We start from the raw sequence: 27,326 nt of genomic DNA on the forward strand, positions 1-27,326 counted from the left end.
ATAAGAAAGAGACACATAAGTCAAACAAAACTTTAGTGTTTTCAGTTCCATGTAGGCACATATTTTTGTTTGCTTTGTTTGTTTTGGGGTTTTTTTATAGTGTTTTTTTTTTTTTTTTGATTGGATTAAAGTTAAGCTAACCTGAAAGCAGAGTGTTTCTCTGAGAAGGACAGATCTGTCTTTAGCTAGTATTCCAATAGCTACAAAGCAGACTTCCTAAAACCAGAGTTTCTGAAAACAAAATTCACACAARTCTCATCTTCTTTTTATCTAGGGTTTCAAAATAATCTACACGCAGAGCACCAAATATCAGCTAGACAGATGAAAGTTAATTCGTCCAATGGGGACCAAATTATTTTTTTAGAACAGCTGGACTCAGTTTATCAAAGTTCCCTTATTTTGCCTGTGTTCTTTAATTGTCCAGTTATCATGAACACATCTTTTAGGTTTCTTAATGTAGTCTTCAACACCTTCTTCATAAGAGCATATGTATTTCAATATGTTCATATATATATATATATATATATATATATATACATTCACTTATACTAACATTTTTTTTCATAAATGCTAGCTGTTTTAAATGTATAATTATTTCTGTTACATTTATTTAGGAAGTCTAGTAGCTGTTATAATTATCCAGTTTTAACATTGTTCAGCACACAATAAAATAGAAAATGGAGATGTGCTGCAATCATATTATTATGACCATAAATTACTTCYTGACAGAGCTATATTTCTCAGGAAGTTCTTTTATTGGCATGATGAGAAATCTGCAGACAAATAAACTGTAGATTTAAGAATTAGGATGGCAAAAATTAGGATGGTAAAAAAAAATAAAGATTTTCCTCAACTTCTAGGATTTATTAATAAATAAACAGAAGCAAAAAGCTGGAAGGGAGTTTGATCATCTATGAAAAAAGCTGTGGGACAGGGATTTGTCTGAATGATATTTCATWCTCACGACTAGTAAATCCACTCCTTTGGTGTTACTTCTCAATTTGCTTTTTCCCTGTGTGGTAAATGAGCATRAACAGATCAGCTGATGTTCTTGAATATATACATTCACAATATTTGGCAAGAAGTTAAATATTTTACCTATTTTTTTTTTCTACATGGCAAAGGCTTTTTGCCTCCCAGAACATCTGTAGAGCAAGATTGAATCAGAGTGACTAGAGGTGGTTTTAAAAAGTCTTTGTTTTATGGAATCATTAGAGACTTATGAAGCATTGCACTGCATTTTGTTAGGGCAAAGCTTGTTTTCAAATCCAATCTATACACAATGGACCACACAATAACAGATCTTCCAGAAGATTAATTCCAAATTTATTCTTCAGTTGTAAAGCACTGTACTAATATAGTCACTTTTTTTTTTTTTAATCTCCAACAAGAGTATCTTCTAAATTATATCATTTAATATTGTTCCTCGCTGATAAAGTTCTATATAAGTCAAAACATTTGTTTTTTACATCTGGAGATGTGTAATATTCTGAGATAATGATGATTTAATGATAYTGTTTTAGGGTTTCTCTAAAATTAAAAATTAAAATGGCTGGGGAACAAGTGTAGAGACATTTGTCTTTGAAAGACTGGAAGAAACATCAGATTTCATGCAGCACATGCTTGCTACATTTTTTTTTTTTTATAATAGAGCAAACATACTGAGCATTTTCACAATATATTAGCTATTATTTCCATGCATCTAACATAGTAGATGCACCGTGTAAATGACCTGCAGCAGAAAAATACTTAAACATGCACAGTTTTCTCAGATTATCAGAAAACTAGACAAGATTTACATGTGAAAGAGTTTACATTCTGTATGCATGAACTGTAAAACTTTCTCATCTAATCCTTTAAAGGTAGAATCAGTTTTCTGTGCTTGTTTACTTATTATGGAATATCAGTTCAACTGTTCTGTTTTAGACTATATATTTCCTGTAAAAAGTGTTTTATATACCTTTGAGGGAACAGTAAAGAGGGTTTGCAAATTGTAAATCTCATTAATTGAAATGAAAGTTCGGGAGTTTGGAAGCTTTTTTTTTTTTTTTCTTTTTTCTTTTTTTAATTTTCCAGGGTTACTTGTCATCACAGGTTTCTCAGGCATTAGGATCCCAAAGCACATGGCTTGGACTTAGATACTACTGGAGGAAACAAGGAAGTTAGTGCTTTCTATGATCAAAGATGTATGTGTTTAAGATGGTTTGGTCTCCTATATATTGAGGTAAATTCTAAATTTTTTGAAAGTAGTTAAGCTCTTCAGCTTTTCAGCTGTATGGAAACTAAGGAAGGTAATTCCCGTGTGCTTTGGCCTCCTTATTTGCCATGCTTAAAATTCTCATTTCTCTACCTGCATTCACAAGGTTGGCAGCAGGCCATTTTTATCTGGAGTAGAGCATGACAGGACAAGAAGAGATGTCAAAAGTGAACACAGTTTTAAAAATTATATTACATATGCTCTTTTCAAATTAYGTTATTGCACCTATTGAAACTTCTGTATTAATGACTTGCTGTCTTTCTAGAATAAGAAGGAAGATATGGTACATAACATATTTTTATTTACAGTCAAAATATTGATTTTTGTACCTATTTATAGTAAAATATATAACAATAAAAAAGAGAAAAAATATGTAGAAAAATAGGAATTTTTCATTAAACACCTTTAAGAAAAAGATCTATTCTGTCATGCTGTATATTTTGATTGTAATTCCTCATTGGAGTCAGGTCATTTTAAAAGTCAGAAAGATAACACAATTATATGTATTTTTTTAGTATAAGTGAATAAATGTAATATTAAATTAGAAAATACATGTAATTAATTTTACAGCCCTGATGATGCTTCCAAAGAACCCTTATAATGTTACTTTTAAACTCTCAAGAAGAAATATCATCTCAGTCTTGAGGATAATCTGAAGTAACTGACATCCATATTTTCGTATGAATGAGTGAACTCCAGGAACTTTCTGTTCACTGCATTTGCATGAATATATTCCTACATAGGTTATGGCAAATTGATTTACATGTCCTTTCTAGTAGGAGACATGATTAGCATAGAAAAGAATAATGTCTCCTTGATGGTCTCTGACATGTTTATCTGGAAAAGAATGAGAGGAGAATTTCTCTRCAGAAGTGGTAACATTCATTTAAACTAGTCTGTAGTGGCCATTACACGCTCCTGCTAGGTAGAGAAAAGTGTGAATACATGCACAGCAATTCTGTTTCATTCTCAGATTTTACCAAAGAATGTGTATTTTTTATACCAAGAATGTGTATTTAGCCCACTGACAATACATGGCTCATCAATGCAGTAAAGCTATTATCAGTTTATGGATTTGTGGTCAACTCAAGACACTTTGGGATAGCTGTCATAGCTGCTCGGGGAGATATTTAAGTATTTATGAGATTGGTTCTCTCTCCTCCAGATGGGTGCTTTCATGAAAGACAACAGACCAGAGCAGAGGCATGTTGAAGTGGTGCAGAGACAAGGCATGTATCTGGGGAGCATTATATGGCTACTTCTTCTCTAGCTTATGAATGGAAAGCTTCTGGAGCGTTACGAACAAGGGTGATAAAGAAACAGCTTTGTTTTCTTCGAAGGGACCAGATGCTTAACATAATTTCTGTCAGTGCAAAGCAATTTGTGCTATTTCTTATCATTTGGCTTAATCTAACCCTGTGTTTTGGGTGTGCCTTTTGTTGTCATTCCCTTTGGGAATTTTACTTCTCAGTGAATAGAATTGAGAAGGATTGATTCTCAGAGTACTACAGGAAAAAGTGAAAAGAGTAAATACATAGTGGCATCTTGAAGATAGAAAGGGAAATCCTACCAAGACAAAATAAGTCAACTAAATCATCATTACCTCATTCATTTTTATCTCATAAATATCCAGTTTTGCTGTTGAGACAGAAATGAAGTCCTTTGATTTTTCCTTCCACTTACATATTGGTCTATTTTTGGTATTTGGTAGAGCAACAAACAAAAGGAATAACTGGAGATAAAACCTGTATACTTCTGAAACTTAAGTATACAATACAGATTAAGGGAAAAAGGTTAGGACACAAGCATAACTAAACAAAGCAGAAAAGCAAAGCCAATAAGCAGTTGGCAATATACTTTCCTGCATTATTAAAGCAAAGAAAGTGGTGAAAGGAGGAGAAAAAGAAACAGCCCAACACAGAAGAGTGCTTTAGAATTAAGGGACATATCCGAATGTTGGAGTCCTCCTGCTTCCCTGTATTGGCATTCAGACCTTAGCATAAACCATGAGTAGTAGGTAACCTTTTATAATCTGTATCCTGGCTAGTGTGAATGCTGCTGGTGTTTTGAGTTTACATCCCATCTGGAAAATCAATTAAAAACAGCTGGTCTGTAATTTTCAATTTGTAATGAGGAGCTCCTAATGCTATTAGAAGGGATTTCCTCCTGCTCCTCCCCCTCGTCTCTGAACATTTTGTTGTCTGCAGTATGGGGTATCTTCTGACTCTGATCTGTGCACAGAACTCCAATTAATGTTAATAGCAATTCCCAGTGTGGAGTAGAAGAAAATATACCACACAAGTTTAATTTATACAAGCTCAGATCAATCTACTAAGCTAATGGACTCTAGCTCTTCCCATAGTACTCAAGATTCATACATTTCTAATGCTGAAACATTTTGATGTTTTTGATTTGAGAATTATTTTGGTGTAGATGCTATCATTTTTTCTCAGCTAACTTCTGAATCACCTTTCCAACTCCATATGGCTTTTTAAAAGCTTTTCTCAGACACAAGGCAATGAGCTTTCCTCAGGCAACTAGACAACTGTAAATTCTTGGTGTGCCTTGTACCTGTTTTCTTCAAAAGTCGTGGACTGGGAGGTATTAGGTAACCAAATTGCATAGTGTGACAACCTTATGCCTACTAGGAACAGAAACCAGAAAGATAAGCTCTGTATGGTTACCTGGAATAACATTTAATGTTCCAGGTTCTTCTTCTCAATACAAGTATCATTACTTCAAGTTATGTCATTCTACTRAAAAAGGAAGTTACCTCATTATTCAAACTTTTGGATCTCACAACAATATTGTCAGGGGGTCCCGTTGAGGAGTGGGCCCTTAAGAACCTCTGCTTCCACACTGACTATTTTGCTACTTACACAAAACAAGGTTAGTCTCAAAATAAGCATTCATACTCAGTTAGTAGAATGAACAAAATAACCGTGACTTTTGATAAAATGTTGTTTCATACTGTGTTTTACTGTTTGTTCTCTAAAGACTACCCCGTTGCTAGTCTTGCATTTACCATCTATCTTTCAGAGATACATAAGGATTGCAGCTGGAATAGATTATAAGAAAAAAGAAAGTATATTAGTTTTACTGTTTAGTTTTAACAGGAAAAAATATTTAGCTCATAATCTTTCTCCAAACATTAAAATGTTGAAATCATCCATTTGAAAGTCCATTTTATTTCATTACTGTGTTTGTTTATAGGCTTTTCTATGCTATTAGAATTAGAGAGCATCACTAAACAGCAATGAGCTTCTGACTAAAGGACAAACTTTAGACTTTTTCTACAATACTCACTATATCCTGCTTTGCAGTAGAAATTCTTAATTTACTTTCTTTACTTTATATAGATAATAAACATTACTTTTTCCATGAAAATATAGTTATCCATATAAATAATGAGCTGCAATTCAGCCATTTTTTTTCCTCCAACTATATTCAGCTACAGCAGAATATAGAAATATGTATTGAAAGAGCGAAAAAAAAATCTGAAAAAATAACACCTAAAAATCTCATCTGGGAACTTGGGACACATCAGGGAAATTATGCAGGACTACTTCCCTAGCATTCTTCAATTGTTAGAGATGATCTTCTGATGTCTCAGACACTTTATGTTTAATTTCTTATAAACAGAAATAATGCATTTCTGAAATTATTGAAAGGTCTTTCTTACCTTATAGTATGTGATATATATATATATATGTATAAATATGTTTATATGTATAAATATGTATGTATGTGTACATATATATGTATATATATTAGAGATTCTCAATGAATAATTATTCTCCATTATATATCTTATCTACATCACACTGTTTCTGTGAAATAGTATAAGAACACCAACCTCAAAATCAATCTTTACATGAATCTGTATGGGTCTGATCCATCATCCATGGAAATCAATGGCATCAAGCATAAGCCATAAATAATGCAGAAAAACAAAAGAGACTACCYATAACCAACCAGTAAATAATATAATATTAGTAATCGGTATCCAATATTCATATATTGGTAACACAAGCAATATTAAAATATATAAAAAATTCTTTACCTGAGCTTCTTTGACTGCTGTGGTGAAAGAATAAGACTTTCATTGATAMGATGTAAAATTGTTACATTCCTAAAATGTATAAGCAAGTGGTGAATTACAGGGGTTCAGAAACATCAACTGCTGAAGCATGTGACCTGTCTTCTTTGGCAACTGTCTTTGTTACTGTTTCTTAAATAAGAGAAGTTTTGTAATAGGCAATCTATGAAAAAGAAGATACAAATTAAACACAAATATGTGGTAATTATTTTTATAGCTACTGATGTCTACCTTCTTCACTTTCATCTTTTKTGGATGGATGTACATTTTTGAATATTAATTGTAAATATTCCTCTATTATCCACATGAAAAACTCCAGAATTTGTTTTATTGAATGAATTAGTTAGTGAGTTTGACTCTTACAGAGAAATTTTACCAGAAAAGAGCAATTCCCGTCCTTTTCTTTTTTTCTTTTCCTTTCTTTTCTTTTCTTTTCCTTTCTTTTATTTTTTCTTTTGCAAAATGATATGTACTTATCAGTGGTCAAAATTGCTAATAGTATTCTTGGACTTATAAAACTCATGCTGAATATGCATCCTTATACACAATATCAAAAAGTATTTTCAGGCTCAGGTAGATGAAGATACAAAGGAATGTGTCTTTTTGAACGATCTCTAAAGAATCACTAGACGACTGCATTTTTCAGAATTTGAAAAWGTCGCTGAGGTTTTTGTATAATGAGATGTTCAAACTGTTAATGGGAATTATTTGATCATGCAAACCATATTAGGAAATCTGCTGAAGCTGTTAAAATGTATTTCAGCTTTACTCTAGTAATTGCTGAGATAAACAATTAGTATTCATTCCACTCTTCACTAGACCCTATTTTGATCCAAGAAGTAAATTGAAAGTAATTTGATCTACTGTTTACACAGATAACATTTAAACAAATTTTAGAACATTTATAATGGTGTATAAAGCAACTGCTGTTCAGAAATGCTTTAGATGTTACTTAAGAAATGAGAAGAATTCACAGTTAAGAGCTCTTAACATTGTATTTATAGTAGAGTACCACTATTATTTAAGAAATCTTAACGTGATTCAATATAAATGTCCATTTAAAAGGATGGAATCCTTAAAGAAAAAGATTTTTTTTTTTAAGAAGTAGTGACTAAACATTTGTCTTCCAAGTTGTATTCTCAGCTATGCTTCCTAGAAAGCAATTTGTCTTTATTTGACAAAAATCTGTATGTTACGATATCAGTTCTAGTGTTCAGAGATCTAGTAAAACCTTTGGTATTGTTAACATGCCTGGAAAAGCTTTTACAGGACACTATGCTTTGCTTGTTCATTTAACAATTTGTGGTTCAGCTATATATTGTTACTGCAGTTCTCCTTCAAGGGAAGGGGTTTTCAAAATGGTCATGACTTTCTAGTGAAAAAGTAAACAGAGGGTTTGGACTTGCACTCTGWGTGTGTGTGTGTGTATGTGTGTGTGCAGGTCGTTTCATTTTGGTTTAGGTTTGGGGTTTTTTATTTGCTTGTTCATTATTTATTTTTCTGTCTGGAGATATTTGAAGTATACTGGTAGAGCTATGATTCTGAAGTAGTTTTCGTAAGTATGAACTACCTCATTTGCTCCTCTGTCTTCCCTCTAATCTGGCTGAAGTTATAGATTACTAGCCCATATATAATATCAGGAATCTCAGTGAGTATTTCTTCTTGAGGTAATGGGGTAAAGTATGTCAGGAGCTACAGCCTTTCCTCTTCCCTCCTCAAAACTCTACAAAACTTCATTTACATTATTTTTTGATAGTTTGTACCAAGATAGTAAGTTTTTCTTAAATAGTTAAATGCCATCTCCTTTAAGCATAAGGCAACATTTCAAGACCTGTTTCCTGATTTTGTAAGAATGTGTGTTGTTGTTAATGTAAACATTTGTTGTGGGAAATAGAAAATAAGCCAAATAGGAAAATGACATCTTTTCTTGTAAAATCCAAATATATACTGATGAATTCAAGTACAAACCTCTGTACTTCAAAATTTTCTTTATAAGAATTTAAATTATTTTTGAGTATGTGGAATGTGTTTCCGTTGCCATCCATTAATAACGTTCCATTTTGGCAAACTGAAACAACAGAAGCCCGTTATAAGGGACTCTCAGATATGTTTATCCCATGAAAGAGTTTAACTCTGTTCTAGTTTTAAAGGAAGGTTTCAAGGGATTTTTTTTTTTTCAGAAAAGGAGAGAATACTCTGAATGTCTATGGATCCTGAACTGAACTGGAAAGCTCCTGTATACTTTTACTCATCTAAAATACCTCTCAGTAGTCCTGAAACTGATGAATTAAACTTATTGGTTCAAAACAAAGAAATATGTAAGAAAAGAAAAACACATATAGTACAGCTGCTGGCGTCTAACTTTAGATTTGTCAAATGAGTAATTTTTTCTTACTCATTTTTTTTCCTGCTCTAGCCATCCTATCTCTCACTGATATTTTTTTTCCGAAGAAAGTCTCTTCTTATTTTACTTGTTCAAGCTAGCTTCTGTCCAGAAGCAGCAACCTCTTCTTTTGAAGACTTGTCAATTACCTTGGCATTGTAGGAGTATTTTTTCCATGCTATCAAATGTTGAGAATTTTTTTAAAAAATATGAAACACGATCTTTGGAAGATTGTTGTGCAGAGAGTATGTGGAGAAGGGAGACAGGAAGGGGCAGTAAAAAAGATTTGAAAGTAGTTAGATGATGAGGACTCTTATTTTGCATGTTGACAACTTGTCTACAAATCCTGTTTTCCCCTCTTATTGATTTTGTTAAGGAAACACTTTATTCACTGTCCTTTTTTTTATTTTATTTTCCTTTAGAACACTTCTCTCCTCCCTATGTTTATTCATAACTAAAAAAATGCTGAAAAAATTACAATAATTTCTGCTTGAAACTTATTTCCSTCATTCTTAGCAAATCTTTATACCACTATTGTTTCTCTATATCCCTAAATAATTTGTGTTCAATAGTTTGCACTGCACCCAGCAAAAATATTTWAAAAAGAAAAAAAGTTATAGAAAATTGTACAATTTTTTTTTCCCAATTCCTCAGCATTTGCAGTTGGAAGTGAAATGCTGCATTAGAGCTTTGATCTGACCTACTGTGTCAGTTCTTATGTTCTGCTTTCACAGTGACTGGGAAGAGCGAGGTACATTTTGACATTGAAACRCGTTATTTGTCACCCTGGTGTTAGCTCCTTAACAGTACAGAAAATTGGTCAATATTCATATGGTGTATTTCACAAAATCAGAGTTGCTAAGGCCAGCAGCCACCTCTGGATGTTGTTTAGTCCAGCCCCCTGCTCAAGCAGGATCAGCTGGAGCAGGTTGCCCAGGGCTGTGTCCAGTCAGGGTGTGAAATCTTCAAGTTTGAAGGCTCCACAACTTCCCTGGGCAATCTGTCCCAGGGTTGGATAAAGAAAAAACTTTACACATGTTGATGGACCGGTCTACTGTAACTACAGAAATCAGAAATAGTGCTTTATGCTATGCATCTCTGAAAAGTGGATCGACAGCACCATGTCTGCAAATAAACTCTAAAACTAGTAGTCAACAGAGCACGTAATGAATTATGTAACTCTAGAGTTACATAGTTCATCCAGGTTGTATGGCAATGGAAAGAGAACAGTGCACTAGGAGACTATAAYTTTTTTGCAAGCACTCTTTTGCTATCCATCATGACTGAAGTTAGAGGATGCTTCCAAACACCTTACTTAAGGTATCATTGCTGAGATGCTACCAAACATGTCACATCATTTCCTCCATAAAGCCCACAACACAGATTCTGACTGTAGAGAAGAATAGAAGATGTCTGTAGATTCTTTGGCTATAACTTAATATCCATGGTGATCCCCGATACAATTCTGCTTCTGAATTCCAATCTTCCTTTAATTTAATTAATGTCTTGATTAGACTGTGATTGAACTAACGATGAAGTTCTAACAGTGAATACTGCAAAAGTTGCATTGAATAAAGTTACAGATACTGCCCTAATAAGAAGAAAAGTTACTTGGGAGCTTTATTCCACTTTGGAGCTCAGACCAGTTAATATCTTTTTTTTTCCTATRAAGACATGTTTCCTTTCTGTTTCAATATGATATGCACCAAGTCATAAAGAGTATCACATAATCCATAATATTTAAAGTAAGAAAGTAAAATGTAATACTTGTCATTTCTACTACAGCTACATCCTGTTATATACTTATTTTATTCTTATCTACTAGGTATTAACATCTGCAACTCATCCAAAGTGAGTTATTTTGTGAGGCTGGCATACAGTAAGCAAGAATTTAATAATAATAGTATGTACCACCCTTGTCAAGGGTGATCCTTATTTTGGTCATTAATTTTTCATCATACCCTTTATTTGACTCCTGTCTTCATTTTTCAGAATTTTAAAAGCTTTACAGCCAATAGAAAATTCTACTTATCACTGTGACTTCTGTGAAAATCTTAACTGACTGTAATGTCTTTACATTAGTTCCAGTTTTACTTGAACAACTATGATTAGCAAGATTTTACAAAATGTAAGATATTACRGGCTTTTTTGGTTTTATTTTKTTTTTACAGAAAATAATGGTGTCTTTAAGGAATATRAGTGAGAACACTGCAGAGGGGAAGATATTTAATGTAGTAAATATTACCTGTTCGATATAGGACCAAAAAAATAGCCTTTTTATTTTGTCATAAAATAAAGAATAATCAGGCTAAATAAGAAAAAAAATATATAGTCAGATCTAATTCACCAAGTGATTAAAATACCTTTCAAAATTCCTTAYATTTTCACTTTCAAAACATGTGCTAGGATTTTGACAGTAGGATAATTCTGTTTTGTATGTGAAAGAAAATCTTGAATGYTTATGTGATAATCCTATGTATAGCAATTATCATAACTAATAAATACTGCATGATTGTGTCGTTATACTAGAGAAAAGATTTACTTTGGTTTAGGTGTAACTGTGAGTTTAAGTTGACTTATGTGACACTTTTCCATCTAAAGAATGTCTTTTTTTATATATAAAGTTTGTGCTTTTTATATCACAAGTAAGATAAGACTCACTAATGAGTACATTTCTACTGTTTACTAAATTCTTCCATTTAAAGACTGGAGACCTTTTATCTAGACTAATGTTTTCCACATTAGGATGTAATGTTAAAAAACTGAAAGTTTCTTCACTTCTCAATCAGAGTGACCGGAAAAGATCTTAGGTCTCTTGGTAATACTTTCTTAAATCTTGACTGGGAGTGGGGACAAGAATGGTCTTATTTTCATACCTGATATAGTATTTTGTCCTTCTTTGTCTTTAGGAAAGAGAGAGAGGAGTCAGCCTGGCTGTCTATTCCTGTATCTAAATAGACACATAGATGGATATGTCCACATGCATGTATGTGCACATGTATATCTGTATGTGATATATGTATACGTATATGAATATAAATGGACAATATCCCTTGTCCACAGTGCCAGTCACTTCATCACAGAAAGCAACAAGGTTGGACAGGCAGGATTTGCCCTTGGCAAACAAAGCCAGCCACAGTGGCTACTCTCAATCACCTTCATGTCTGTCATGTATTTAGAAATGGCTTTGAGGATGATTTCCTCCATCATTTTCCAAAGGAGAGAGGTAAGGCTGCTCTGCACATAGTTCCCTTAACCTTCTTTGCTTTTCTTGGAGGTAAATTTAATGTTTGCCATTATTAAAATCATCAGAAACACGTACAATTGTCATGACTATTCAAAGATGATAGCAAGTGGTCTTCCAATGACATGACTAGCTGTTTTAGCACCTTCAGATGCATCTCATATGGTCCCACTTGATCTTCCTCTCCTGTGGGTGCTGTCTCACTCCCACAGACTCTACTAGGAGGCTAAAAAAATTAGAGGCCAAAGGGAAAAACTAAACAATTAAAAAAAAAAAAAAAAAAAAAAAAAAAAAAAAAGAACACGTATGGAGAACTTCAGCCTTTCCATGTCCCTTGTCAGTAGGTAGCCTGCCCTCCCTGCAGAGCAGTGGGTGCAGGCTCCCCTTAGCCTTTGTTTCACTACCAAGGTACTTGTAGAATCTTTTGCTGCTGCCCTTCACCTCCCATGCTTATTTCAGTTCTACCCGAGCTTTGACATGCCTAACTCCACTCCTACACCCACCAGCCTCCCAAATAGCTTGTCTCTACTTCCATCTTCTGTGCCCTTCCTCTTCATGTTGGAGCTTGGCTGGGATCTCTTTGATTATCCTTTTGCCATACTTGCTCAACTTTCTGTACCCTGGAAAGGACTATTCCTTCTCTCTGAAGAGGCTGTCCTTGAAGATGAACCAGCTTTCTCCAGCCACTTTGGCCTCCAGGACAATCTCTCATGGGATTCTGCAAGCAGATCCATGAACAGGCCAAAATCTGCTCTTCTAACATGCAGGGCTGTAACTCTTAAGCTTTTGTTGCTGACTTCCCTCAGGATCTTTAATTATGCAGCGTGCTGGTTGCTGTAGCCTAGGCTGTCCTCAGCTTTCACATCTTCCACCAGGTCTTCCTTGCTTGTGAGCAACAAGTCCAATAGTGGTCTCACTGTCTGTTCAATGATCACTTCCTTCAAGAAATTGTTTTCAGTACCTTCCAGAAATCTCAGGGATTGCTTGCTCCAGCTGTATTGCCCTTCCAGCAGATATCAGCATCTACTCTTAGGAAACAGAMTGTCAGATAAATAAATATATGGAAGAATCTTAATATAATGTAAATTCTTTTATGCCATCTCACTTTCATTAATAGTGTATCACAGTGCCTTAACTCAGAAACTGAATAGAAGCTATTTTTTCCATCATCTCTGAGGAAAAAAGAAGGGAACAATTTTATTGTACTTAGCGTTGGAAAGTTCTTGGATCAGCAGATTTCTAATCTGAGGTTTTGTTTAGATTTAATCCATAACAACAAAATTAGTACTATGAGATACGATACTACTATTATCTATGATAAATGCCACCTACTGTAACTTAAAATAAGAAAATAATACAAATGAAATTTAAAAAGTTTTTGATTTGACGTAATTTTTAAGGAACCCAAATAAAGTGAAGAATATTAATAATAAAAAAGTAAAATAATCTCCTAATATAATATACAAGCTTCTTTGTCAGTCTCAGAATATATTACAATAAAATTAGTCAGAGGATTTTATTACAATAATTCTTGGACTGGCAAACTAAAATACCTCTAAATTTTGCTGTTTAGTGTAGTGTTAAGGTAAGCAATTTGCACATTTTTAATTTGAAAGTCAGCAGACATTTCTCACAATTTCAATCACAGCTGTAAATGACAAGTCTGTTTAAACTGATGATCTCTAATCTGGTAGTGTTTCTTTCCAAGCAAAATAATGTCCTGTTAAAGTAAACAAGCAAGCAAGCAAGTAAACAAATGAAAGATTTTTGTATTTTAAGATAAAATGAAATAATTTAATATCACATTATCTCTAAAATTAGTCTATTGGTATGTTAATTTAAAAAGAAATTCTTTACAAGGTGTATGGAAGGAAATAAAGTGTGCTATAAAACAAATGCATATGCTAAGCAATTTAATCACCCAGATAGTTACGCTGCCTTCTGAAATATTCACTGAACTTTGCTGCTACTTAAACTAAAAAACAAACTCCTATAAATTCATGATACTGATTAATCACAATACCGTTTAAGTTAGCTTACAAATTTAAAAGAATGAATTCAATTGCAGAATGTATGAATGCATAAAAATTAAGAAAATCAAATCATAATAAACCTAAGTTTTATCAATTAGGGTTAAATTTTTGCTCGGTTACTCTCAGAAAAAAGATTATGGATATCAGTATGAAAACTTGTATTCTTAATACAAACAGGTTCTTATTATTTTTTTCAATTAATTTCTGTTAGTTAAATATCACACTATATTATAGTCTAAATAGGGTCATTTAAAGGGCAGATCTTTTGTTTTCCCAAATAATAATTTTTGCATAGTCTTTTTTTCTGATATGCACTTAATGATCCAAACAGTTTCTCATATCTCTTGAAATTATCTATACTACATAATATTGGCAAGCCATCTCACTTTAATCAAATGTTATACCTTTAAGGTAAAACTTTCCAACATAGTAGAGCTAACAATGGAAAATAAGCAAATATTTCTGGATATTTCTGCATTCTAGATGCTTCTGAAAGTTTATCCATGTATGCCTGTGTGCTGTATTGAAAAATGTCTTAAGTTCCTTAAGCACTTAAGACTTYGAAAAATCAATTCAGTTTCTAATTCATAATTTATTAATTCAAGTTATTGGCTCTTGTGGTCTGAAAATATCTAAACCGTAGTGTTTGAAGTATGCAGGATGCTTGCTCTTTCTTTCTTTTTGTTTGTTCTTTCTTCTTTCTCTCTCTCTCTCTCTCTCTCCCCCCCTCACTCTTCACTTGTGCCTAAGTGCAAGTGGAGTTATGCTATGCTTATTACTCCATTTACACAATTCTTAACTATTTTTGTCTCAGGTTTACCTCTTGGATAAAATGAAATATGTTAATGAAATATACTATAATATGCATAAATGATTTATACACATTTTAGTGTATATATGGCCTTTTTAATTAGTAATTTATTTATTTTCATTCTTTCTTTCTTCTTTTGGTAATGTTTTTCTAGTAAGTATGAGATTAGTAATACCAAAATTATATCTAATCCAGAGATTTGACACTGCTGCGAGAATCTGAGAAATATCAAACACTCAACTGAATGGGACAAAAGATTCATGTTTAACCACATTGAGGACATTTGTAATGTCCTTCTCTTCAGCAAAAGCTAGTAAGAAATGTTCTTGTGTTGAGTAATAGCTAAATCTTAAATATAAATTCCAAGTTTCTTTTCTTTCCAGAGAACTAAATGATGAAAAATACTTTGGAACTCAACAGTTCTATCTAAATGTTTTATAAAATGTTATTAAGTTCAGCTGGCTTCTTGGAGTTCTTTGTGTAATTTGTGAGAGTTGATTACTTTTAACATTTAATTAACCCGGAGTTTTAAATTTTTACCTTAAGAGTTTTCTGCTTCAAATTTGTAAGTAATGGCACCATATATTAGAATGTAATAGCACCAAATATTACAGATGATAATAAAAAAGAATGATTAGTAAATTCTTTTCTGAAATATACGTGAAAAAGGTAAATAATAGAGGGTATTTAATGTGATGTCTTTGTATGATCCACTAGAATTTAATATATGATAAGTTATGTGGTGAAACTGGTAAATTAGATGAATTAAGCAAAACTTTTTTTTTTCCTTTTATCAAAATTACTTTGAAGTGTTGAATGAATTGCTCTCAGAGTATAAACATGGAATTTCTATTACATAGTTCTGAATACTTGCTATTTTGTTTAAAATCAATATAAAATGTTTTGTCAAATTATCTATACACTTTTGAAGGGAATATAGGCTGTACAAAGTCTATATCATTATGGTCTTTAAGTTTACCTTTTAATTTTCTCTTGAATGCTGAATTCACATCAACATTGTTTCAGTTCTAGGTCATTGACTCTACAGTTATAAAAAAAATGCAAAATGCAATATTCTTTGATTATTTCTCAGAGTCTGAAGTTTGTAAAAAGTAAATTAATGAAATCTCCTGACTTGTATGCTTACTAAAAATTGGCCATTTCAAAAATTAAAAAAGTGAATATCTAAAAATAAAAATATCTGCATATATTTTGCATAGAAAATGGTTATCAGTGTACTGTAATAAAAATAACAGTATCCAAGAAGGAGTCTTAAAACTCTTCACAGAAAATCACTGTTTTATCTTTGGATAGCCCTGTTGATCTTTTTCACTTTCAACTTTCAATTTTAATGCAAACTAAAATCTAAATATTTCCTCTTCGCTAGTTTCAGGGTTTTTTGGTTGCTTATATAAGACATCTAAAGTATGATTCTTTCAGAGAGTCTGAAAAGATTAGAGCAACAGATATTTATTAGCTTTCAGAAAAAGACAACTAGATATATCTGTCCATCATGCAAAAGTGAAGTGCTCACAGCTGTGATTAACAGGAACTATGTTGAAATTGGGATCTTATGGGACCTCCTGAGTTATACTATATTATACAACTCTATACTAAACGGCAGATCATTTTTTTTTCCCAGAAATCGGGACATTGAATAAAACTTGCAAGTTGTATGACTCAATGTTTACCTTTCGTATAATCTTACAAGGTCTGAAAGTGAGAAAAAAACAGTTTTTAACTAGTTTGTGAGCAGAGTCACAAATTCAGCAGACTTTATCTGTGGCAAGAATGAAAGTGGCCATTTGAAATGGCCAAAATGTAAAATTAGCCTGAAAACTCAACAGGGAGAAGCGATCTAAATCACGAGTTCACCCAGAAAGTTACTTTGTTCTAACTCTAGTCTTGAAGGTGACTCATTTTGTGAATTCTATCTCCTTACTTATTTTTACTAACACTAAAATCATTTTGATGTCAATTTTAGTTTTTGAAGCATTCATTGTTCATACTGAAATAAATATACATTAAAAGGTCTGACACATTATGCAAAACCTGTGCTAAATATTTTGTGTTATTTTACTGCTTACTTTTGATTTAAGATTATTTTTCTTTCTTGCTGATTCATTCATATTTATTTCCAGTTCAACAAGTTCTTGGATGGTATACATATTTGTTTGTAAGGTTGTTTTGGACGAATTAGCATGCTTTGGCTCATGAGCAAGATATATAAAACATTTCTTGATGGCCGTATTTTCTTTACATCACTCATCTGGAAATGACCTAGTTTCTCACTGTAGTTGAAGTACCTGAAGTTCTGCTGTCTTTGCTTCTGTGCTGGGTACAAAAATATCAGTGAAATATTGGATGAAGGAGAATGGCTTAATTTTTCAGTTATTTCTTTTCACAATTGGGTTAATGTATAAGCAGTAAGGCTGATACAATAAAACTGCTGATATGATAAACCAGCCAGAAGTCCAGTAGAGTTGAAGGTCAGCATGAAGCTAGAATGGGGAGAAAAATTAGATAAAAAGGTACCTATTTTAGTACTTTAAATGGATTAGAAAACAAAATATAAGAACCTACAGTGTTATGGCATATTTTCCTCAACATTCTGCCTATTCCTTTTTGTGTTACTTTAAAAACAGTTTCAACAAAGGTAACTATAGTTTTAAATCCCTTTGCCTATGCTGAATTATTTTTCTTATAATGCTTTTAATAGATTATGTTATAGTCAAGGGAATAAGACTGCAGTTGCTGAAGTACTTGACCAAATTCATTTGTGTATCAGCTAGCCAAAACTAGTGAAGACACCTCAGATCCAGAATACCGAAGCAGAGCAAAAAAATAATAAACAACCTGTAAAGGAGTCTGTTACTGATCTTTTTTTCTTTTGTTATAATTTTAAGCATGTACTACTATTTTTCCATGCTATTTTGTCCTAGAGTAACTGATCTCTTAAGCGCATGTGGCAGGACTACTACCTGAGATGAATGTCATATATTACATAATGCCCTTGTGTGAAGGAAGCTCAAAGAATAATCGTCCTTTCTGAGATATATTCTGTCTTTGGGAATGGCGTTCCTACATACATCCCTAGAAAGTCTGTGCACTGCATATCATTAATAAATATTGAAAATTTTCAAATTTCACTGTGAGAATAGCTATCTTTGCATAATTCTATCATTGCCCTTCTGGGCTTTTCAGAAAAGGTACTGTCAATCATTTGCATTGCCAGTAGAGGGATGAGAAGCACGATGGAAACATAAGATTTATTTTTACTAGTGACCTAAGATGTAGTTTGAATGAACCCAAATTCTCAAAGCTGGCAAGAAAATAAAAAATAAAATAAAAAATAAATAGGAAGCCTAACTCGTTTTACAAGAAACTTTCTCAAATGCAATACTGAGCACAAGAGCTATTCTATTTTGTATATTTGACCAGATAATTTTAAGACACCTACTTAAATTACAGAAGGCCAAGGATACAAAATGGAACTCTGAAATGTTATTCCTAGCTTATGCTAAAGCTTTGGAGAGAATGCTCTGTACCCCAAAATTAAAGTAAGAGACTTAAGATAAAGAATAGTTTGCCTAAACTGTGACTTTTCTGAGCTTGAGAGGTTTTTCTTTTTAATTTTTAACTAAAATGTTTCAGAAGGGATGTCATCTGTAACTGTCTTTTATGATCAATGCCTATACAAGCAAAAACACTATATACTGGAGTTAAAAAGAGCAGACATCATTGCCATTTTCTTGTTTAGTTTAATAATATATTTATATTATATATTTATATAATATATGGTTTGTCAACCATAAGGGTTACTCACAGTTGTCTAGTGGTTAATTAAAAAAAAAAAAAAAGGCCAAAATTTTCAGAATATATGTATGCCAATCTTGGAATAGATTTAACTAGTTAAAACTCTAGATCTGATTTAATGCAGTTACTAATTTTAAGAAGCTACATCTTGCCAAAACACCTTTTGATCATATCATTTCAAAAATAAAAATCAGCCAATGTACTTCAGCACTTCAAATAAAATTAGTTGTTATTACATGTGTGCCTGGCCTAGAAATAGGTTCTGTGTATGTAAAGGAAATTCTGTGTAGCTAGAAAGAATATTTAATCAGGTGTTTTTTTAAATTAGCTATTTTACATCTGCAGTACTCACTGCTAAGAGTTACAGCTCATTTTTTTTTTCTTCTTTTAATTAAATGGAAACTATTAGATACACCGTGATATAACTGCTCGGCACATTATTTAATTTAAAACAAGGAATCATTATTTAATTTAAAACAAGTATAAACAAGTATTTGGAAAGAGCAGACCTTAATTGTTATGTCCTTAGCTTCTCTCTCCCAAGAATTAGGGGCTCATACCATATTTCAATCTGTAATAAATTTCTGTTACCGTTGTATAAAATAAGGATTTATAAAGAAAATGTTAATTACACCGCTGCTGCAAAGCATATTACAATATAGTTGGTTATCCTTAGTACATAAGGAAAAATCATAGGTAATATCTTTGAAATGCATGGACTTATCCTTAGTAGTATTCTTGCAAGTCATCCTCCTTAAACAGAATTACTTGTGACAGACATGTCAAGCATATACAAGAATGTATACTTTGGGGAGCAGTTACAGAGACTAAATTTAGGTGTGTGAGGTGAATTTCTCCAAGCCTCTTCTGCAGCACGTGGAGCTGGAGAGCTCTGCTGTGGGGCAGCGCGGAGCGCCGGGGTCAGGCCCACGTCTCCTCGTGTCACCCTCGAAGGGCCCGTTTGCCCGTCTTGGGACAGGTCCTCCGGGGGAGCACGGCGTGAGACCGGAGCCCTCCTCGCCCACGGGTGATGGTCTCCAGTGTACACCAAGGCTGTGCGAAGGGCTTTGCTGGGTTCACCAAACTAATGGACCGGCAGGGGAAGCACCAGCAACCCTTCTTAAATGTCATCTCTTCCTAAGGTAGATCTCACCCTAGAGATGGGGGGGAAAAAAAAAAAATCATTTTTTACAGTCCCAGGTAAAGTTAGACCACTACCGTTTGGCCGTTTGGAGACAAAAGATAGTGTCTCTCATGATGTGTTTAGGGGAACTGTGGAACGAATAGTGGAAGTGGTAATCAGTATTCAGAGACTACCAGCTTTATGAGATATGTTGGGAAAATCCTAAATGGTTTCCTTTTCCTCCTTTACCTTTCCTTTTCACTAAAGAAAGTGGGAAGATAATGTTGCTGTTTTAATTAATAGTTGAGGTTTTTTTAATTGCTTTTTTTTGATCTTGAAATACRGTGTTTAGGAATAATAGGAAAACACTTAAAGATGATTAGTGATTTGAGCAATATTTTATCAGTGCCATCTAGTGTATACAAATACAAAATGAGAGAGGAAGATGGATTTTTTTCCTGTATTGCTTTTCTACTAAATTTACAAGGCATTATAGCAAGTGAAGTTCTAAATGCTTATCTCTGATATCAATGACTCAGCAAATATTTCTTTCTCTACCAAACACTCTTTCAGCAAGAGTTTTCCAAATAGTGTTGTAGAGCATATTTATTGGAAAAGAGTTTGGGAGGCTTACATTTTGTTTGAAATTTCAGTAATAACTTTATTGTGTTCCTAAGAGAGCAGTAGATATAAACAGCTCTATCAATCACATCYGCTGGCATACCGTAATAATCAGAGCCATCCAGTCATTTGCACTTTGTAAGGAGGATAAAAAAAAGTACGAAAAGTGTTGGATTGGTGATTTAATGGATCATCACTGGATCCTAAAAAGTCTGACATAAAACCCCAGTAAAGTACTATATTTCATAGCATAGCAGCAGAGCTGTGGAATCTTTAACAGCAATATTATAAGAGTTCTTTACATTTGAGTTACCATACTATTAAGTTTCTTTCTATTCATTGATTTTCATAACAATTAAGCTATTCTTTTGCTTGCTTTCTGTGGAGAAGTATGAGGTGTTTCCTTTTGATCATGGATTCTCCCAACTCTGGAGAAACAAAGAGCAATTTAGCTTGCTTATCAGGATAAGAAGGAACAAACAGTAATTAATTTCATAATTCTTGTACTCCACATTATTAGGCTGGCCACTGACATTATGACTCCTGAAGGACCCATGCTGCCAAATTATGCTCTTACCTCAGTCTTTCTCTGACAGGAAAATGCATGGAATAGAAAGCTGAGGTTACCACCATATTTTTTGTTAATCCTCAGGTCCTCAAATAACACTTTTTTCAGGAACAACAGTAACAAACAAAAGCTAGAAGAAAAGGGGAAAGGAGAGGTGTACATCTCAGTAGCAKAATTTTCTGTGCTCTGTTATGCACAATCTTTTGTACGGTGGAATATAACCTTAGTGCTTATTCTTAAGATTAGGTAAATATTTGAATGTTCATCCTATCAGACAACTCAAAACCATTGATTTACTGATTTTTTAAAAATTTAATTGTATTTCAATATATATATAATATGTACAACATGTATACACAGATATACCTCTGTGTGAATATATACGTATGTGTATGCACGTATTTACACACACACAGACACACATTTACATATCAACTGGTGAGTTTCAGACTACTTTCAGTCTTTGCAAGAGCACTTTACTGTACTGATACTCTTTAACAACAACCATTGCTAATGGTTAGTTCCTAATTATTATCGATCATTACCACTACATATACGAAGGGGTTAGTCCTAAATAAGCTCACCCTCAGTTAGCTAGGAGCGTACAGTGCCGTGGAGCTGATGCAGTTTAGTTTGCACAGCCATTGGGTGCTCTCAGTTGGGGAAGTCACCRTGATGAGGGCTGAGAGCTCTTCAGCGAAGGAGGCAGGAACTGAAGTGGCCACCACCTCTCCTCCCCATCTTCCCTGACTGATGTCTTATGTTTCCTTTAAAGAAAACAGAGTGATCTTCTTCTGCTTGAGGCAATTTGAATCTACAAAGACAATACCTTGCCAGATTTTGCAAGAAATAATATTCTTAAACTTACGACTTGATGGTTTTTTTGATTTGTACAAATATTCTGTGTAAAATGGAGCTTTCTCAACTGAAAAGCTAAAAAAAAATGTTACATCTCAAAATATGTGAAAGCTTAGTGGYTGGGAAATGGGAGACTCAGATGTTCAATGACTTCAGTGTGACATCAGCTGAGTAACCTTGATGCCAGTCTCACCCCTATCCCTGCTGAAACTCATTGCTTTGAATATTTACTTTTTCTCATGATGCGTGGCACACTAGCCTGGCTGGTAAGACATTAATCTAAGACATGAAACTTGTAAAGTTTCATTTAGACTTTGTCTAAGTCCCCAAACCAACAAATACAAAGTTACTTGTCKGAATTGGTGGGATAGATTCAGAATATTCAGCCTCAGAAATACCTGAAAAGTATGTGTRTTCCTGGAACATGGAAGTTGTCTGTGCAGTTTACAATAATCRAGAAGGAAAACTGAATCTAACTCTCTTATATTTAAGATATTCATCTTGTAGATAAGTACATATCAATTAGTGGCCCAAAAGGAAGCTGCCACCTAACTACTTTTTACCAAATCTAGTCAATTTTTAAAGAAACTTGTTTGTTCTCTTTGATCTGAATTTGCAAAAATTTCAGAAAAACTCAAAATACACGTTTGTAGGTGTACTAATTGACCTTTTACTGAGGAAGAAGACAGGATTGAGTTCTATTTAATATACACCTAGCTTACTTTTAAAGAATTGCATAAATAATAATTGCCTACCAAAGGACTACATCCATTTAGAAGTCTCTAYTAATCAAAAAGATTACTTAATTGGAGCTTTTATTTCCATTGGAGAGTATCAGTCAAACAAATTCCATTGTACATGTAAAATGAGATTTAATCTCATTTCGTTAGAAGTCCAAACCCAGTGAAATTACACAAAGTTAGCTTAATGAGTCATTTAAATTTTTCGAAAAAAAATTAGCTTAGCAACTGCRCTAAGTAGTAAATTAGGTAATATTACATAAATCATTGTGTGATATTATTTATGTATTTTTATTTTTCTCATTTATTTAGTATTGTATGTTCTGGTGCTGCTGACTGCAAAAAGGATTTTCAGAAATAATTCAATCTAATTTTGATCTGCAAGGTTATCTTAATTTTAACTGCAGTTGATAGAAATATTTATATAGAACTAACTTCCTGATGRAGAATATTTAATCTCTGATATGTTCTAGGAAAATAAAAAGTGTCAATAAATGGTATATAGCAAGTATCTTTCTAAAAAGAATCAGATGATAATGAGTATAATATTCAAAAATTATTTTTTATGTGTATATGACTAATAATACATCTTTTCTTTCAGTGATCAAGAGTACTATCTTACTTGTTTCTTCTTCATATGCAATTAGGTGAATAGAATGATGAGACTAGACTCACCAAAAAGTCTTGTATATGCTGGACTTCAAAATCTTTTTACAGTCAGAACAGTGCCCTTAACTGATGCCTTATAGTTGTTGGATTTTAAGTCTTAGAGGAATCCTTTGGCAACGTTTTTCTGTCTTGAATGATCACATTTGGCTCTTAGTACCTTCTTTATTTCTTTAAATTACACTAGTTAATTCCTTTTGGCCAAACTACACATTCACTTCATAAACGAGGATAACAACGACACTGCAAACTGTTGGAGACTTTTTTATTATTATTAATTAATTTTAACATTTTTAGTTTCTGTTTTATCTAAGTTTTAGAATGCACATATTTAGTGTGGTGTCCTTTTGTGGTGATAGGAGCACGGGTCCTCCAGTCTTAAACCAGTTCTGTCTATCATGCTCACATATTGTTTGCATAATTAGTTCATAAATGTCTTAGCTATTCAGTGTCTGCAAAGCACGAATGGATATAAGTTAACCAAAATAGCTATAAAACTTATTAAGTCTCTTTYTCTCCCTCCCTCTCCTACCTGAAGGTGTGATTGCAATGTAAAGTAGGTAAAACTTTTTGAAGTTTTAGCAGTGATGAATTTTTACTTCTCACTATCATTTTGTTTTGACACCTTTTCTGACACTTGGAATGTTTGCTCGGTAATATGAAAATGGACTGATGGGAGGAAAAAAAAATGTCTGCAGCCTTCACAGCTGGTGCAATGTGCCATTGTGCCTTGTCATCACCTGCCTACACTTAATTAATAAGCATCTGTTTCATTCTTGTATTTACACAAGGTACAAAGTAAAATGGCTRTGTTTGATTTTTTTCCCCCTATTTGTGAGATGATGCTTCCTCCCTCACTCAATAATTACTGTTAGCAACATGAAAAATGTAAATACATTGAAGTCTGGGTCTCTATTGGGTCAATAAATAAAATACATAGAATCATAGAATCATAGAATCAGTAAGGTGGTTTGAATATATAGATCGGTCAGCCTAGTTAATGGAAATCTGTATTGTTGTAGAAGGTATTTTATAGCATTCTACTGAGTCCAAAAAATAAATTTAAAAAAGTGCATTTGTTATCTGAATAATGATTTAGTCATAAATTATAACATTTTACAAGCTAATTTATTTTTTCTCGGAAACAGGAACATAATGCATGCATATTTGGGTTTCTGGTTATTGAGGAGCATGAAACCTGACAGCACTGATTTATATTTAAGCTAATGGCTGGTAACTGCTGAGGCTCTATTTATGCATATATCTGTCTGTAGGTGTGTGAATACAAGGAAAGAATATTAATAATATAACATTTACCAAGGAAAATGGTCAGTATGCAATGTCCTCACTCTACAATTTTGGTGATGATACAAACATTTCTGGAGGCCTCTAATTCTTACTAATCAGTATGTTCAAGCTTTATTGCATGGATGGCTGTTCTATACAGATACCTTATAGATTTCATCCACTCATATATGATGCTTTCCAGCACAAATTCAATCATGATAGCTCTCTGTTATTAGTTTAAATTTATCTGTGTTACCAAGGGTCATGCTATTTAGAAACAAAAATATTGGAATGTATTTATTTTGTTCATTTTATTTGGACAAAAATATATAATTTGTGATATAAAGATTTTTCTAGTAATAGAGTGGGTTATTATCCTACCATTAATCCGTCTTTAACTAGTTAAAGCTGGAAGCGTATCATTTTAACACTTCCAGAACTATTCTTAAGATTGTCAGATAACATGATCTTTAGAAATCAGATTTTTTTTTTTTTTTTTTTTTTTTTTTTTTTTTTTTTTTTTTTTTTTTTTTTTTTTTTTTTTTTTTTTTTTGGATCTTGAAGTAATAATGTAATGCCTTTTCTTCCCCCTGAGATTTACTACATGGAGATAGATGAAGAAATAGAATTTTTGTCATTTAAAAAATGCTACAGAACTCATCTATTCCTGATTCTTCCTCCTTTTAAAATGAATTCGCAGCAAAAAAAAGTTATAATAGAAGATAGTTTGTACTTCTTGTGTCATTTCTAGGAATATATTTCAGCATTTCAAAATGATCCACAAGGTATCACATATATTCCTTGTGTAACCTCAGCCCTAAGGAAAATAAAAATAAAGATTTGCATGGTATGCGTAACAAGATAAGTTGCAGGGGAACATTAAATTGGAACATAGGTAATGCATTCCTATTTTTATCTAAAAAAAAAAAAAAAAATTTTACCTGTAAATTTTCAGTTTGGACACTGTGATAGAAGAAGTGAAGACAGGGGAATGGGGAAAATAATGAGTATGTTTTCTTTTGTCTTTCATTAAAATGTGGTAGGTGTGTGTGTGTTTAAGAACTTTGTGTCACATAAATGAGCTGATGAACAGCAAAAAACTCATGGGATGGAAAGTGGAATGTGGCTATCTTCCCTTTCAAGTCTCCTAGTTAAATTATTTTCCAGGTCTATTACTAGTTTTGAAAATAGCTGCTGTATGCAAACTTCTTCCTGACTTCCATGAAATGAGTTGAAGATTTTTGTCTTTAGCAGATTGCATTGTTGTAAAAAAAGCATAGGGGCAGGGGGGAGGGAGCAAGGGAGAGAGGCAAAAAAAAAAAAAAAAAAAAAAAATCTACAAGGACTGCCCTTTCCGATCTGTGACAACAAGGAATAAACTATTCAGTTGCATCAACTGACTTGCTATGATGAGAAGGAAAAATTTTGAAAAGTACTTCTAAGTTCAAGAAAGCTTTTTGTTCTGACTGACATTAGCAGATAGTAAGTAGTGTGTATAGCTGTTATAAATTCCCTAAAGTTTGCAACTGAAAGAGAGAGAAGAAAAATTAGATGCTTAATTTGCATAATCCTTTCAGACACCTAAGCRTATTTTGAAAGAAATTCAGCAAATTTTTGCAACTGTGTTAAGCTTCCAAGATGCAACATTCAATCCTGCAAGATGTGTACCCTTAGCAAACAGTATAGCAATTGTATAGGAAGTTCAAAATGATCTATAATATAACTGTTAAAATATAAAAGTGTATAATACGATGATGTGCCAAATGAATACAGACTGATGGTAACTGAATATCTACTTTCATACAAAATTGAAATGGACATAAAATGCTGAGGAAAAGAAATATGACAAACAGAAAAATAAACTTTTTGTCGTTATTTTTGTTTTCAGCAAGGTCTACTGTTGAGATAAAATATTTACTGCTAAAGCAAGAAAAGAGAGTSTTAATTATGAACCAGATAGGAGGCCACCAAATCAAAGAACTGCAAATCAAAATGCTGCCAAATAACCAGTGGGTTCCCTGAGAGCTGGAATTACCATGGAGTTCTGTTTGTATTACCTAAAAGTACCTAAGGCTTTTGTTGCATGTCGTGCTTGGGAAAGAGGTTAAGATTTCATTAACAAGTAGTTTTCAGAAACAGTGAAAATCAGTTTTATCTTTGTGCTAATCACAAATTCCTTAAATATGATGTGGATAGAATTATCTGCGCTTTTGGCCCCTCTTAAGGCCTTTTAAGATCTTTGCACAGCTATGAGCCATTCCAAAGAAGGCTGAATATATACATATATATATATATATACACACACATATATATATATGTAATATGAAGCAGAGTGAACTGTCAGAGTGAACCAGAGTGAACTGTCAGTCAAGAGAATTACTTGCTGTCTGAGTTCCAGCTGTAGGCATCTATTTCTTAAAAAGGCACAATGCTACTGCATCTTAATAAATAACCCAGATCTAAAATTAACTCAGCCGCAAGTTATATTTACTTTGCTATCAGTCCTGGGAATATTCCTTTTCTCTTTAACATTATGGATTTTATGTTTTAATTTAGAAGCTAAGACCAGGGTTTTGAATTTATTTGGTTGATACTTAAGGATTTATTTTTGGTATTGTTATACATTAGTGATTTGTGGTATGCACTGTAAGGGCAAGTGTTTAGCTTTTAATGATTAACATCCAGACAATTATTGAGATTTCAGAAGGTATTGCAGTCTACTAATGATATACCAATATCAGTTGGTGAATATTACACCAACAGTCAAAGTAAAAAGTGCTGGAGTACGAGTGCTCTGTCCGCTCTTGTGAACCACACCAC

This window comes from Rhea americana, unplaced genomic scaffold, assembly GCF_003343005.1.
Source record: "Rhea americana isolate MKP2758 unplaced genomic scaffold, rheAme1 scaffold_103, whole genome shotgun sequence".
Classification (NCBI taxonomy): domain Eukaryota; kingdom Metazoa; phylum Chordata; class Aves; order Rheiformes; family Rheidae; genus Rhea; species Rhea americana.